Consider the following 13488-nt stretch of genomic DNA (forward strand, 5'->3'; position numbering starts at 1 on the left):
GAGAGACTGGAATAGAACTTGTGAGGAATGAGCACAATTAGGGAGCATTTTATAAGAACCATGAGCCAGCAAAGGAGACTGAGAAGGGTTGGTCAGCCAGGTAGGAGGAGAACCAAGAGAGAGTTTATGAATGTTCTGAAAACCGAGGGAGGGAGAAGACAATGAACAATGTCAAATACAGCAAAGAGGTCAAAAAATAGGAGCAATGAAAAACTGCCCTTAGATGGTCTGAGTTGCAAGGGACCTTAGAACAGAGGAAGCAAAACAGAGACCTTTCAAACAGAGCCTGGAAAGAATCATAGAATAAAAAAAATATAAATGGTCAGAAGGAGAAAACCTTAGGAAACATCACATGGAATGTTAGTATTGTGATGGATATTTAAATGTAAAAAGAGGGGATATCACTGGGACTTCCTTTTCAGTAAGACATTTGAATAAGACTTAGACAGAACCACTGATTCAAGCAATGCTCACCCCACCCCCCACTTGGAGTGAGAACAATTCTATGCAATCAATCATTCAATCAATGGCTTCAGACTAGGAGCGAGAAGTTCTTGTATGCCACAGATATTTGTTCATACCTTGTGAGTCTGCTTGAAGTTAACAAGCCAGTTGTGAACTCAAACATTCCAATTGCAAGCAAGGAGAGCTAGATGCAGTCAGTCATTGAGAGAATATCATTTGGGGGTGGGTGAAAAGAATGTCTGTACTTTTTTCCCTTCCATGACCAGAAGATGACCTTGTGATCTTTGGAGGGTCAAAGGATTTGTACTTATCAGAATCCTGGGTCTGTCCTTGAGCCAGCAATGGCTGGCAGTAGTATTTGCATTGGGGTTTGAAAATAAGCCAGCAACTGAAGAAAGGCAGCTTCAAGTTCTGCAAGGAGTTCGTGTATAAGGGGATTTAGGAGTACCCCACAAAAGAGAGAAATGAACTTCTAGCAACCAAGAGCTATCACTCTTTCTTGTGGCAAGACATAAGTCAAGATGACTGGTGATGGCCCAGCAGTGGCAGAGTGGGAAAGTACCATCAAAAATATACTATACCTTAGAACAGAAATCAGAGAATGTAAAGGCAATGGAGCACTAAAGAACGTAACTGAGAACTTAGAATGTCAGAGCTTTCCAGAACCCAGAACATTGGTTTGAATGAACCTTTAAAAATAAATTATAAGAATCTGGAACTTAAAAATTAAAAAAAAATAAATGTTAACTTTTTATGTGTAATTGGGGAAAACCAAAATATGAAATATATATATATATATACTTTTTAAATTATAGGATGTTACAGTTGGGGAAAAAGACCCTTGAAGTAGAGAACATAGAACCCAAGAGCTAGAAAGACTTAAGACATAAAATAATAGAGTGGAATTGGTTCTCAGAAGATAGATTATAAGAATGTCAAAGGCAGAAATAATGTTAGCATATAGAATCTTAGACCCGAAATGATCATTAGCACTTAGATTGTAGAATGTTAGAGCTGAATGATAGAATTTTATAAGATACAGGATACAATTTTAGAGTTGTAAAACACCTTAGAATGTACTCATCAAATGAAAGAATGGGGAGTAATATTAGAAAAGAGCGTAGGATTTGAGAGAAACTTAAACCATAATTCTAGAACAGAGAATGTTAGAACTTGGAAGGATAAATCAGCAAAGATTATAGGATGTCAGAACTAGAAGGAACCTTAGACTAGAAAACATAGAATATCAAAGTTGGAAGGAATCCTAGACCAGAGAATATTATATGTGGAAAGAATCTTGTACCATAAAATATAGAAGATATTCAAGATAGAAAGAACCTTAGAACCTAGAGTATTGTTTATTGAGGCTGGTAAGACACTGAAGCTTGAATGTATTTGTTGGAAAGAATTTTAGAAAATGAAATAGAATGAGAGAAGTGGAAACAAACTCAGACCATACAAGGTAGAATATAAGTATGGGAAGGAAACTAGCAATACAAAACATAGAATATCAGAGTTGTAAAGAACCTTAGAGATGGGAAAAAAATTCTCTGACACTACAGCGGGTGACTTTACACCATGCTGCCACACTTAAATTCAATTCACTTGCAAATCAAGACATCACCCTCTTGATGTCTTTGGTTCTCTTCCATGGGATGAACAATAGCTGCTCTCACATCATATATTTTGAGATCCTTTCCAACTCTGTCCCTCTATGTTGTATGTTTTAATGTTCTTTCCAGCTCTAACATTCAGTATTGTGTGTGCTTTTCCCTAATTCTCATGTTGTATTCTATGTTCTAAACTTGAACTTTCTTTGTTTTATATTCTAATGTTCTCTTCTTGGGCAGCTAGGTGGTACAGTGGATAGAGCACCAGCCCTGGATTCAGGAGGACCTCAGTTCAAATCCGACCTCAGACACTTAATAATTGCCTAGCTGTGTGACCTTGGGCAAGTCAACCCCATTGCTTTAATGAAGAAATTGTTTTTTAGGTTTTTGTAAGGCAAATGGAGTTAAGTGGCTTGCCCAAGGCCACACAGCTAGGTAATTATTAAGTGTCTGAGGTTGGATTTGAACTCAGGTTCTCCTGACTCCAGGGCTGGTGCTCTATCCACTGTGCCACCTAGCCGCCCCAAGAAACTTTTTAAAAAAGAAATTAATGTTCTCTTCAGCACAAACATCCTCTGTTTTCTGTTACAAGATATTTCTCAGCTCAGAAATTTTGTTTTGTATTTTAAGATTTTTTCCAGCTCTAATATTCTAAAATAAATATTTTAAAGTTCTTATCAATTCTTAAATTGTATATTCTCTCTTTCAAAGTCTATTGCCATTCTACAATTCTATATTGTCTATTGTAAACATAAGCTAGTGTTCAATCCTGGTGCATTTATATAATTAGTAGAGGGAAGGATTAATAAATTTTGTATGCTTGAAGAGTGAGAGACACAGTTATTGGGAAGGTTTGGGACAAGGGGAGTTTTCTTCTTGTTCCTTGATTTGAGAGAGGACACATGTGACTCCAGAATCTTTTTTTGGCGGGGAACCCTCATAGAGAGATAGAAAAAAGAAGCTCCCTGACCCTCCACTTCTCCCACCCCCAGCTCTGACCATGTCCTTGATTTCCAGAATATCTTTTCTTGTTCTCTGGTTTTCTGTATGTGGGGGGTCTGAAGCCACAGATGTCATTTCTCAAAGAAGGAAGTAAGAAGAAAGTCCCTCTTCTTCAAGCTCTCCTCCAACACCACCTTTTAAACATGCACACAACATTGAATAATCATTCTTGCCATCAATAAGGAGAGTCTCATACAAATATTCTAGACTTGTGCCGTGTGTTGCATAAGATTTTTTAGAGCACTGATATTATATTATATTTTCCCAACCCTAACCTTCTATATGGTATATTCTAAGGTCCCTTCCAGTTCTGACATTCTATGCTTTCTGTTTTAAGTTCCTTTACTACCATAATTTGCTATATGCTCTTTGCTCTATTGCCACTCCTTATTCTGATATTCCATGTTCTCATCTACCTTCTAGCTCAAATGATGAGGTTTCAACAGAAATTATAGGATGGCCATTGAGAAGATTTATAAAACAGAAAAGATAGAAAGTAATCTTGGAAATTCAGAACTTAGAACAGAGAATATGAGAACTAGAAAGTATATTGGAATTCAGAACCTAGAATCCAGAAAGCTTGTTAGCAAAAACTTCAATTTTAGGATTGGAGATGTCTTAGGATATAGATCTTAAATCTTAGGGCTACAAAGAGCCTTAGACAAGAATAGAATGTTAGGGCTGCAAATAACCTTAAAAACTAGAACCTGGAATATTAGAGGTGAAAACAAATTCAGAATTTAGAAGTTATAATGTTGGCACAGGAAGGAACCAAAGAACAAAGAACATAGAATACCCAAACTGGAAAGAAACATAACATATAGTGTATAGTGTAAGGAGTAGGAAATAACTAAAGCATAGAATTTGCTATCTTAAAAGAAAGAATATTAGAAATGGATATAACTTTAGAAAGTGAAATATTAGACTAGGACTCAGAACATAGAGTGAAAGTGTTTTAGATTAGATTGGATAAAGTATTAAGGACATTATAGGAGTTAGTGGCCCAACACCCCCACAATCTGGAAAATGTTTTGACCTTTCCTTCATATTACAGAAGTCTGAATAATTATGGTATTAAAATATAAAATATGTTAATATTATGCAATACTATAATATATTTTATACATTTCTGAGTTTCTAAACCTTTTCTGTGTCTGTTAGACTTCACTTGCTGGCTGCAGCTTCCACAAAATTCCTCCCAAATTCCCATTTAATTCTTATGCCAAACTGATATATTGAAACTGCCATGGGGGAAGTCAGGATATGAAAGGGATAACTATACTTACTATAGGCCAGACGACCAATCCATAAACATTTATTAAGTATCTACTGTGTACTAGGCACTATGCTAAGCACTGGGAATATAAATGTAAGCAAAAAGACAGTACCTGCCTTCAAGGAGTTTATCTTTTAGTAGGGAAGACCACATATCAAAGGGAGCTTGAAAACAGGGGTAGGTGGTAAGTGAATGTGCTGAAATCCAGGAGCAGAGCTGGGTTAGAAATGAACATTGCTGGCTTGGGCACTTTTTCCAATGGAGGTGTAATATTAGAGTGGGAAGGGAGCTAAAGCACAGAAGATATAATGTTAGTTTCAGAAATAACTTTAGAGTGTAATGGAGGCCTTGTCCAATGAAAACCTAGTTCTTAGAATTATGCTTGTATTTGCCCTTTCTGTGGGATATACAGAGCTCACACAGTGATGAACCTTCTTCCAACCATGAGTGACTGAGAGGTTAGTTCTATCTGATGGTGGAGTATCTTCTGGTTAGTTGAAGATCCCAAAGACCTGATTATCCAAAAGTAGCTGAACTGGAATTGTGTGTGCCTACCAAAAAGCCCCCTCTGTTTGCCTCTTTCTTATTCTTTCCCACATGTCAGTGTGATGAAAACTATAAATAAACTGGGGGGATGGGGAAGGCAGCTACCCTATCTCCTAACTGGTCGCCATGTGTCTATGAGCACATTACACCTGTTGCATTTGTGTTTTTCTTCCCTGATCTTAGGCTATTGCATATTCAGAGATGAAATTGAGCAAGTTATAAACTTGCAAGCCTCAAAAGGTCAGAAGAACCATCAGTTACTACATTGTGAAAGTGATAGTAGTGGCCAACAACCAAAGAATCACCTGCGGATAGTTGTGGGAGGACAGTTGCCCAGGAATGTACTTCAGTACAGAAGTACCAGCTATGGAGTCTAAAAACGCACCTATCTTGGGAGCCCAGCAGATAATTATTCTTTAAGAGAAACTTCATGAGGACTCTCTGAAGAGAGAGAAAAGGCCCCCTTGGGCCTAAAAGTCTTGAAGATTCCCCTCTAACCCATCCACAGGAGGGAGGGAGGGAGAAGAAAGGACTGCCTGGCCAACTCTGTGCTCTACAGTGACACCCACTGGTGCTCAAAATGTAAGAGGTGAATACCAACTTCGAACTGAGAAGAGAAATTTTAGAGTGGGAAGGGATCTAAGAAGACTAACAGTGTCAGAAGTGGAAAGAAACTGGTAACAGAGAATAGATAATTTTAGAGTAGGAAAGTATTTAAAAAGACATGATATAGTGTTTGCTTTGGAAGAAACTTTATAATGTACAACACAAAAAGTTAAAACTGGAAAAAATATGGAACATAGAATGAGTAGGAAAGAACTATAGAACAAAGAACACAAAGTCTGGGAAGAAGTAGAGGACAGAGAAAACAAAAGTTTAGTGCTTGAAAGAACATTAGAACATGTAATTTAGAATGTTACAGGGGAAACCACCCTAGAATTTAAAAGATAAGAATGTTATGGACAAGACACTAAGAATACAGATCATAAAATGTCAGAGCAAGGAAAAGCCTTGACCATAGAATACCTGGTCTGTAAAGAACCTTAGAACATAGAACATACTCAAAAACATACTTACCAAAAGTACATATGTAATTCCAGTACTGAGTCCTCCTGTTGCAATAGAATGATAGAAGTGTAAATAACCTTAGCTCTCAGAACATAGTCTCCAAGCTATAAAGAACCTTGATCTATTGAACATAAATATGTTAAGACTCAAATAACTGAAGAATACAGGAAGTCAGAGCCAGAAAGAACCTTAATACATAGAATATTGAACAACAAACACTTTATAATAAAGAAAATATAGCATCATAACTGCAAAGAACATTGTGGCATTGAGCAGAGTAGCAAGGGACAGTAAAACATGAAATAATGTTCATTTGGAAAAGATAGAACATGCAACATAGAATGTCAGATCTAGGTTGAACCATGTCATAGATAACACACAATGTTAATAATGGAAACACCCTAGAAAAATGAACATAGAATATCACACCTGAATAGAAGTTTATAGTATAATATAGAATCTAATAGTAGAGAAACAGAGACTATAGAATGATAGATCATTCTAGAGTCACAGGAAATAGAACATAGAATGTTTGAACTGGAAAGAACATTAGAATATTCAATATAATATATCAGAGTTAGAAAATACCTGTTAATTTGTAATGGTTGAGCAGCAAGTGGTCTTGGGATACAAAATGTCAGAATTGGTAGTGACTTTAGAATAGAGAAAAAGAATATTTAAGCTAGAAAGAGCCTTAAAATGTAGAGCAGAGAACATTAGGTCTACAAAAAAAACCCTGAGAATATGGAAAATAGAAAATTTAGAGTTAGAAAGTGTATTAGAATATACAACCAATTACTTTAGAGCTGGAAAGAATTTGGATACAGTTTTCACCATCCCATTCACTTTTGGTGTCCACCTTTCATTCAGCACTCACTTGTGGCTCCAAAAAGATGCAACATGCACAGTAACCACACTCGGGTAAACTTTATTTAGCAGATAAACTAAAGTGTGAGTTGGGGGAATGTCTACACCAAGTATTTGAAGACTTCCCTGGAAGAATGGGCAGATGAGAATAATCTGTCCCAGTGTTCATGAAGGTGGTTGGATCAGGTACTGTGGACAGCTTAGAGCTTTTTCAGACATTGAAGATGCCAAGGTTTTCCTCTATATTCTACACCATTGCCACTGAACTTTGATGACTGTGGAAGAGAGTGAAGCTGATGACTTTGTACAATTCTGTCTCACTTAAATCCAATTCATGCCCTAGTTCAGACATCACCTATGATGCCATCAACCCTCATTGAAAACCAAGGATGAACAACAACAGCAACTTACTCTGTACTAAGTGTTGGGGATTTGGTCAATACAACAGCTACATAAATTAAGAGTTACAAGATACACAGAAATGAGAATAGGAAAGGACCTTAGAAAAGATAACATAGAACATTAATGTGGGAAAGAAACTAAGACCATAAAACAGAGAGTGACTGAACTGTAAAAAACTTTTTAACTGATATTATATAGTATGTCACACCTGGAAAGAAAGATCCTTCTAGCTGGAAAGAGTTTTAAAATATAGAATAGAGGATGTTAATGATGGAAACGAACTCGTGAAGCAGTTTAAATCACAAAATACAGAATTTAAGAGTTGAAAGAACCTCACACCAAGCAGCATAAAATCTTAAAAATTAGAAGGAAGTTTCAAATAAAGGACATGGAATTCCATATGGGAAATGAACTTCATGATAGATAACAGATGTTAGACCAGTGTTGTCGAATCTAAATAGAAAGAGAGCTCTGAAGATGCATATTGACTTAGAAAACCACAAACTAACATTATATATGTTATATTGTGCTTTTATTTATTTGGTTAAATATTGCTCAATGATATTTTTATCTGGTTTGGGAAACACTCAGAGAAATTTTGCCAGCTGCTTGTGGTCTGCAGACTGTGAGTTTGACTCCTTGCCTTAGACCATAGAATATGAAATGTAAGAGATTAAAGGAACTTCAGACCATAGTAGATAAAAGGTCACACAATATAGGATGGTAGAGTGGGAAAGAATGAGAATAAAAAAACACAAAATAATTGATTAAGAATCAACTTTAAAACTTACGAAAAAGAATGTTATCACAGGAAGAAATTAAGAAAATAGAACTAGAAAGAACGTTTGAACATATGACATAGATTGTTAGATCTAGTACACATCTTAAAACAAATTCCATAAAATGTTAAAGTAGAAATGGCCTTGAGAATAGAAAGAACAGAATGTGTAAAGAAACAGTGTATAAAATATAGAATGTGAAATTTGGCAATAAACTTAGAACTTGGAATCAAGATTGTGAGAGTGGGAAGAAACCTAAGGACATGGCAAATTTCAAAGCTGAGAAAAATGTTAATGCTACAACAAAGATGTCAGAATTGAAAGAAATTTTTGCTATTTAACATGTTATGTTATATCCTAGAAGATGCATGTCAATATAGAATTGCAGAGTAGGATGTAGAATTAGTACAGAGAACATAAAATATTTGAATTGCAAAGAACCTTAGAACATTTACTCAGACATACTGTCTGAGCTGGAGAGAACATTAAAATATGAAAAGAAGCTTAGAGCATAGAAATGTCAAAATTGAAATGAACTTGCAAGAGATAACATAAATGTTAGAATGGGAAGGGTCAGGGGTGGCTAGGTGGCACAGTGGATAGAGCACTGGCCCTGGAGTCAGGAGTACCTGAGTTCAAATCCAACCTCAGACACTTAATAATTACCTAGCTGTGTGGCCTTGGGCAAGTCACTTAACCCCATTTGCCTTGCAAAACCCTTAAAAAAAGAATGGGAAGGGTCTTGAGTATAGAGAACATGAAATATCAGAGTTGGGAGGAACCATAAAGCATTAAATGCAGACTTTCTGAACTGGAAAGAATCTTAGACTATTCAAAACAATGTGTCAGAACTAGAAGGTACTTTTTAAATAAAGAATGGTAGACTAGCATATTTTCTTAGAACATGGATCTGGGAATAGTCAAGGTAGAAAGACCCTACATATTGGGGGTAAGATTCACTATTTGACAAAAACTGCAGGAAAATTGGTAAGTTGTCTGGCAGAAATTAGGCATATATTATTCCTCATGGAATATACTAAGATAAACCCCAAATGTATATGTGACTTAGATCATATGCAAATTAGCAGAACAAGGGAAAAATGATATTTCAGATCTATGGACAGGAAGAATTCATGATGAAAGAAGGGACAGAGAAAGTCACGCAAGATGAAATGGACAATGCTAATTATATGAAATGTAAAAGTTTTGCACAAAGATAATTTGATTAACATTAGCAGGGAAATGGATAATTGCAAAAAAAAAATCTTTACAGTAAGTTTTCCTGATTTATCCAAAATATATAAGGAGCAGATTCAAACTTTAAGAACAAGAGCTTCCAAATATTGTTCCCCAATAAATAAATGGCTAAAGGATATCAAAAGGTAATTTTCAAAGAAAGAAATCCAACTATCAATATGAAAAAAGCTTCAAGATACTAATAGAAAAATGCAAATTAAAGCAACTTTGAGATTATACCTCATTCATATTATGGCAATTAGGACAGAAGAAGAAAATGAAAATGCTGGGGAGTGCATTAATGTATATACATATATACATATATATATATATATATATATATATATATATATATATATATATGAAACATAATGGTCACTGGGTGAATTAAGAAAGAAATTCATAAGAGAGATGTTATGAAGGTAGAAACTACACTATTTTACACCACATTGAATGTGAAATGAGTGAGAATAAGGACTTGCTGATAATACTGAAGTTATAAGCCTGGATGACCAGGAGGATGACATCCTTGATAGAAGTAAGGAGGTTTAGAAGAGAGTATGGTGGTGGTGATGATGATGATGATGATGATGATGATGATGATATGTGTGTGTATGTGTGTGTGTGTGTGTGTGTGTGTGTGTGTGTGTGTGTGTGATCATGGCAACAGGGTTCTGTTTTGTACATGTTGTGTTTGAGATGCCTATGGAACATTAAAATGAGATATCCAGCAGGAAGTTGGAGGCAGATAAGGACTGGAAATGGATATTTGGGAGTCTTTAGAATTGAGAACAAAGTACAGCCTTGAGAGCTGAATATGTTGAATATACTGAATCCTAGGGTCTGCCCATACCCGAGGAGCAGGACGTGGATGATAATCCTGCAAAGGAGATCAGGTGCTTTCTACCTCACTTGGTGGCTGTGAGTATCTAACCATTAAGTGATTTATAAATGTGAGCTGCTATTTTCTATATTAATAAAGAAGCAAATTTATCTCAGTGATTTCCCTAGGGAAAAGGGCCAGTGGGCAGGGCCTTATTATTAGAATTTCTGAGCACTTAACTTCTATTTCTCACAAAGATGTGGTGGGGAAAGTGAATGTGAAGTCAGAAGATGTTAATATGAGTACTGACTCTGTCACTTTGTGTCCTTTGTGACCTTGGGTTGCTCAGTTTCCCCATCTATAAAAGAGAGAGTTGGACTAGGTAACTTCAGTACCATTTGGTTCTAACATTCTTTGATCAAAAGCTTGGGAGGCATCAGTGAAGGCCCATATGCAGTTAGATAGCATGAATTTATGATCGGGGAAAAAACACCAATGTGGTTTCATGATTTACTTCAGCAATGTTGAGCTGCACAGAAACTGAATGGAGGAAAAAAATTCATTCATCCATTCAACCAGATTAGTTGGTATTAAATGGTGGAATTGCCTAGGTTTGGGGAGACTTTTAGTATATGTTGGCTGCCAAGGTGAAGCCAGCACCAGGATGGGAGAAAGGCATATATATGACAAAGAGTATCAGAGGGTCAAATCCTGATCAGGTTGAAGAACAACTTCACAGTCACAGACCCTGTGACTGGAATGGATCTTGGAGGAGGCTCAGGTTTAATCTCTCCCTGAAACCTTTTTCTAGTCTCCCAGAAGCTAAGGTTCTTCTCCTCAAAGATTACCTTTCATCTACTATATAAATGTACACATATATACACCTACACCTACACATGTATATTATCTGCTCCATAAACTCTTTGAGAGAAGTAAGGACCACTTTCTTTTCAGTTCTTTGTTCAGTTTACCTGCCACTTGACAAGAGATCAAGAAACTCTAGAAGGGTAGGGGCAGCCTAGATTTTGAGCTGTAAGGGCCTTCAAAAGCCAGTTGGTCCAACTGCCTAGTTTATATAGGAGATATTGATATCTAGAGAGGTTGAGCAAGTTGCCTAATATATACAGGTTTTATAAATAGTCAAGCTAAGATTCAAACCCAGAGCTTCTGGCTCCCCATTCAGTTCTCTTTCCACAATATTATGCTATTTCTCTCACAAAACTGCTGTCATAAAATGACTAGATTGAATAGAGAAATCTTCCTTTCACCTTTTTTTTTCCCCTTCAGAAAACTTTTCTGGAGATGAGGCACAGAGTGATCTATTAACCCACTTCCCTGGTGAAGAGTGAGCCACTCTCACAGTATTGACACCAGTTTCTCTCATTACATTGAGCCCTAGCTAAGAATATCCTTACCCAGCTCCCGCCTCCTTTCCAAGTGCCAACCCAATTTGTGTCCGATCCAGGAGGGAGGGGGGATGGGGGAGGGGGAAGACAGAAAGAAAAGCCTATTCCCTAGCTCCATTTTTAGCACTGGTGGAGTCAGTGTTGGACAGTAGGCAAAACTGGCTTTTGGGGCCCCAAACTTCTCCCTCCTAAGCTCTCTGGCCCCTTTGGTATCATCATTAGAAATGAGCTTTTGAAAGCTAGCTCCCATGGAAGGTGGGCCATATTTATTTTGCTTTCAAATTTCAAATTCTCTTATCTTTATAGGAATCTTTCTTTTGTCTTTACTCTGTCTTTATTTCTGCTACATTTCCCCCTTTTCCTGACCTAGAGTCACCTCTTGCCACAATGGAAAAATCAAAATGTCAGCACATCAACTATGGATGAACAAACACATATTTATTAGGAATTTTATTGGTGCTAGACACTATGCTAAGCACTGAAGAAATTAATATTTTTTAAAAAATGGCCTCAAGGGGCTTATATTCTAAAAAGGGAAGACAACACATATTGGTGAACAGGAGGAGTTCTGTTCTTAGGAAGTAGAAAAAGGGGAGAAAGAGTGAAATGGAGAACACAGATAGATGGCAGGAAGACTCAATTGTGTGACTGAATGGGATGTGAAGCTGGAACATAGCCTACTGTCTAGGGCCAACATGTGGGCAGGTTTGTACATACGTAGTTACCAGTCAATTGAGTTGGATTCCAGTAAGTGCGAGATTTTCACAGGTGAAAAGATTAACTTCTGCAGATACTAGTATTGTGTTTTTGGAGGCTCAGGGGTGGAGGATGATTTCTCAGCTCCAGGTAAGGAAAAGAGGTCAGTGTTAGCATTGGGATAGTGAAATGGCCTGGGTGGATGACTGGATGCCTTGTATATGTTTGGCAGTATGTTCAATATTACACATCCTTAGGCAGATAGGTAGTATAATAACTTCATGAAGACTTGAGTTTTTATTCTGCTTATGAGCACAGCATTTGATTTGTTTGTTTTCCCCCCCACCTTTTTGTATTTTCTATTTTTCCAATTACAGGTGAAAATTGTTTTCAGCATTCTTTTATTGGTTTTTACAAGGCACTGGGATTAAGTGACTTTCCCAAGGTCACATAGCTAAGTATTAAGTATCTGAGGCTAAATTTGAACTCAGGTCCTTCTGACTCCAGGGTCTGTGCCCCAACCACTGTGCCAACCTAGTTGCCCCTCATCATTCACTATTTTGTTTTAGTTTTTTGCAAGGCAAACCGGGTTAAGTGGCTTGCTGAAGGCCACACAGCTAGGTAATTATTAAGTGTCTGAGACCAGATTTGAACCCAGGTACTCCTGACTCCAGGGCCAGTGCTTTATCCACTACGCCACCTAGCCACCCCCATCATTCACTATTGTTAGATTTGAGTTTCAAAATTTTTTCCCTTCATCTCTTCCCTCCATCCTCCCAAGACAGCAAATCATCTAGGTTATACATATACAGTCATATTAAGCATAGTTTATAAGAAAAGAATCAGATCAAAAAGGGAAAAACATGAGGAAAACACATCGTTTTTTTCTTGTTCTTTTCATTGACAGTGCTATATTCATTGTATATATCATTTTCTTGGTTCTGCTGATTTCACTATGCATCAGATTATTGTATGTTTTTCCACACTTCTCTGAAATTTTTGACCTTTTCATTTTTTTTTACACAGTAGCATTCTGTAGCACGTATATACCACAGTTTATTGAATAATTCTTCAATCTATTGGCAACTACCTTGTTTCCAGTTCTTTGCTAAAACAAAAAGCTTATGCACCCATTTTCATAGAAGCCAATCAACAAGCTATTGTTGTTATTAAGTTATTAAGTGGGTTAGGTACTGGGTTAAGGTCTAAGGGTACAAAGAAAGACAAAAGACAGTCCCTGCTCTCAGGGAGCTCCCAGGCTAATGGGGGAACACAACATGAAAACAGTTATGTACAAACAGGATAGATATAT

Source organism: Macrotis lagotis, chromosome X (assembly GCF_037893015.1).
Source record: "Macrotis lagotis isolate mMagLag1 chromosome X, bilby.v1.9.chrom.fasta, whole genome shotgun sequence".
Lineage (NCBI taxonomy): Eukaryota > Metazoa > Chordata > Mammalia > Peramelemorphia > Peramelidae > Macrotis > Macrotis lagotis.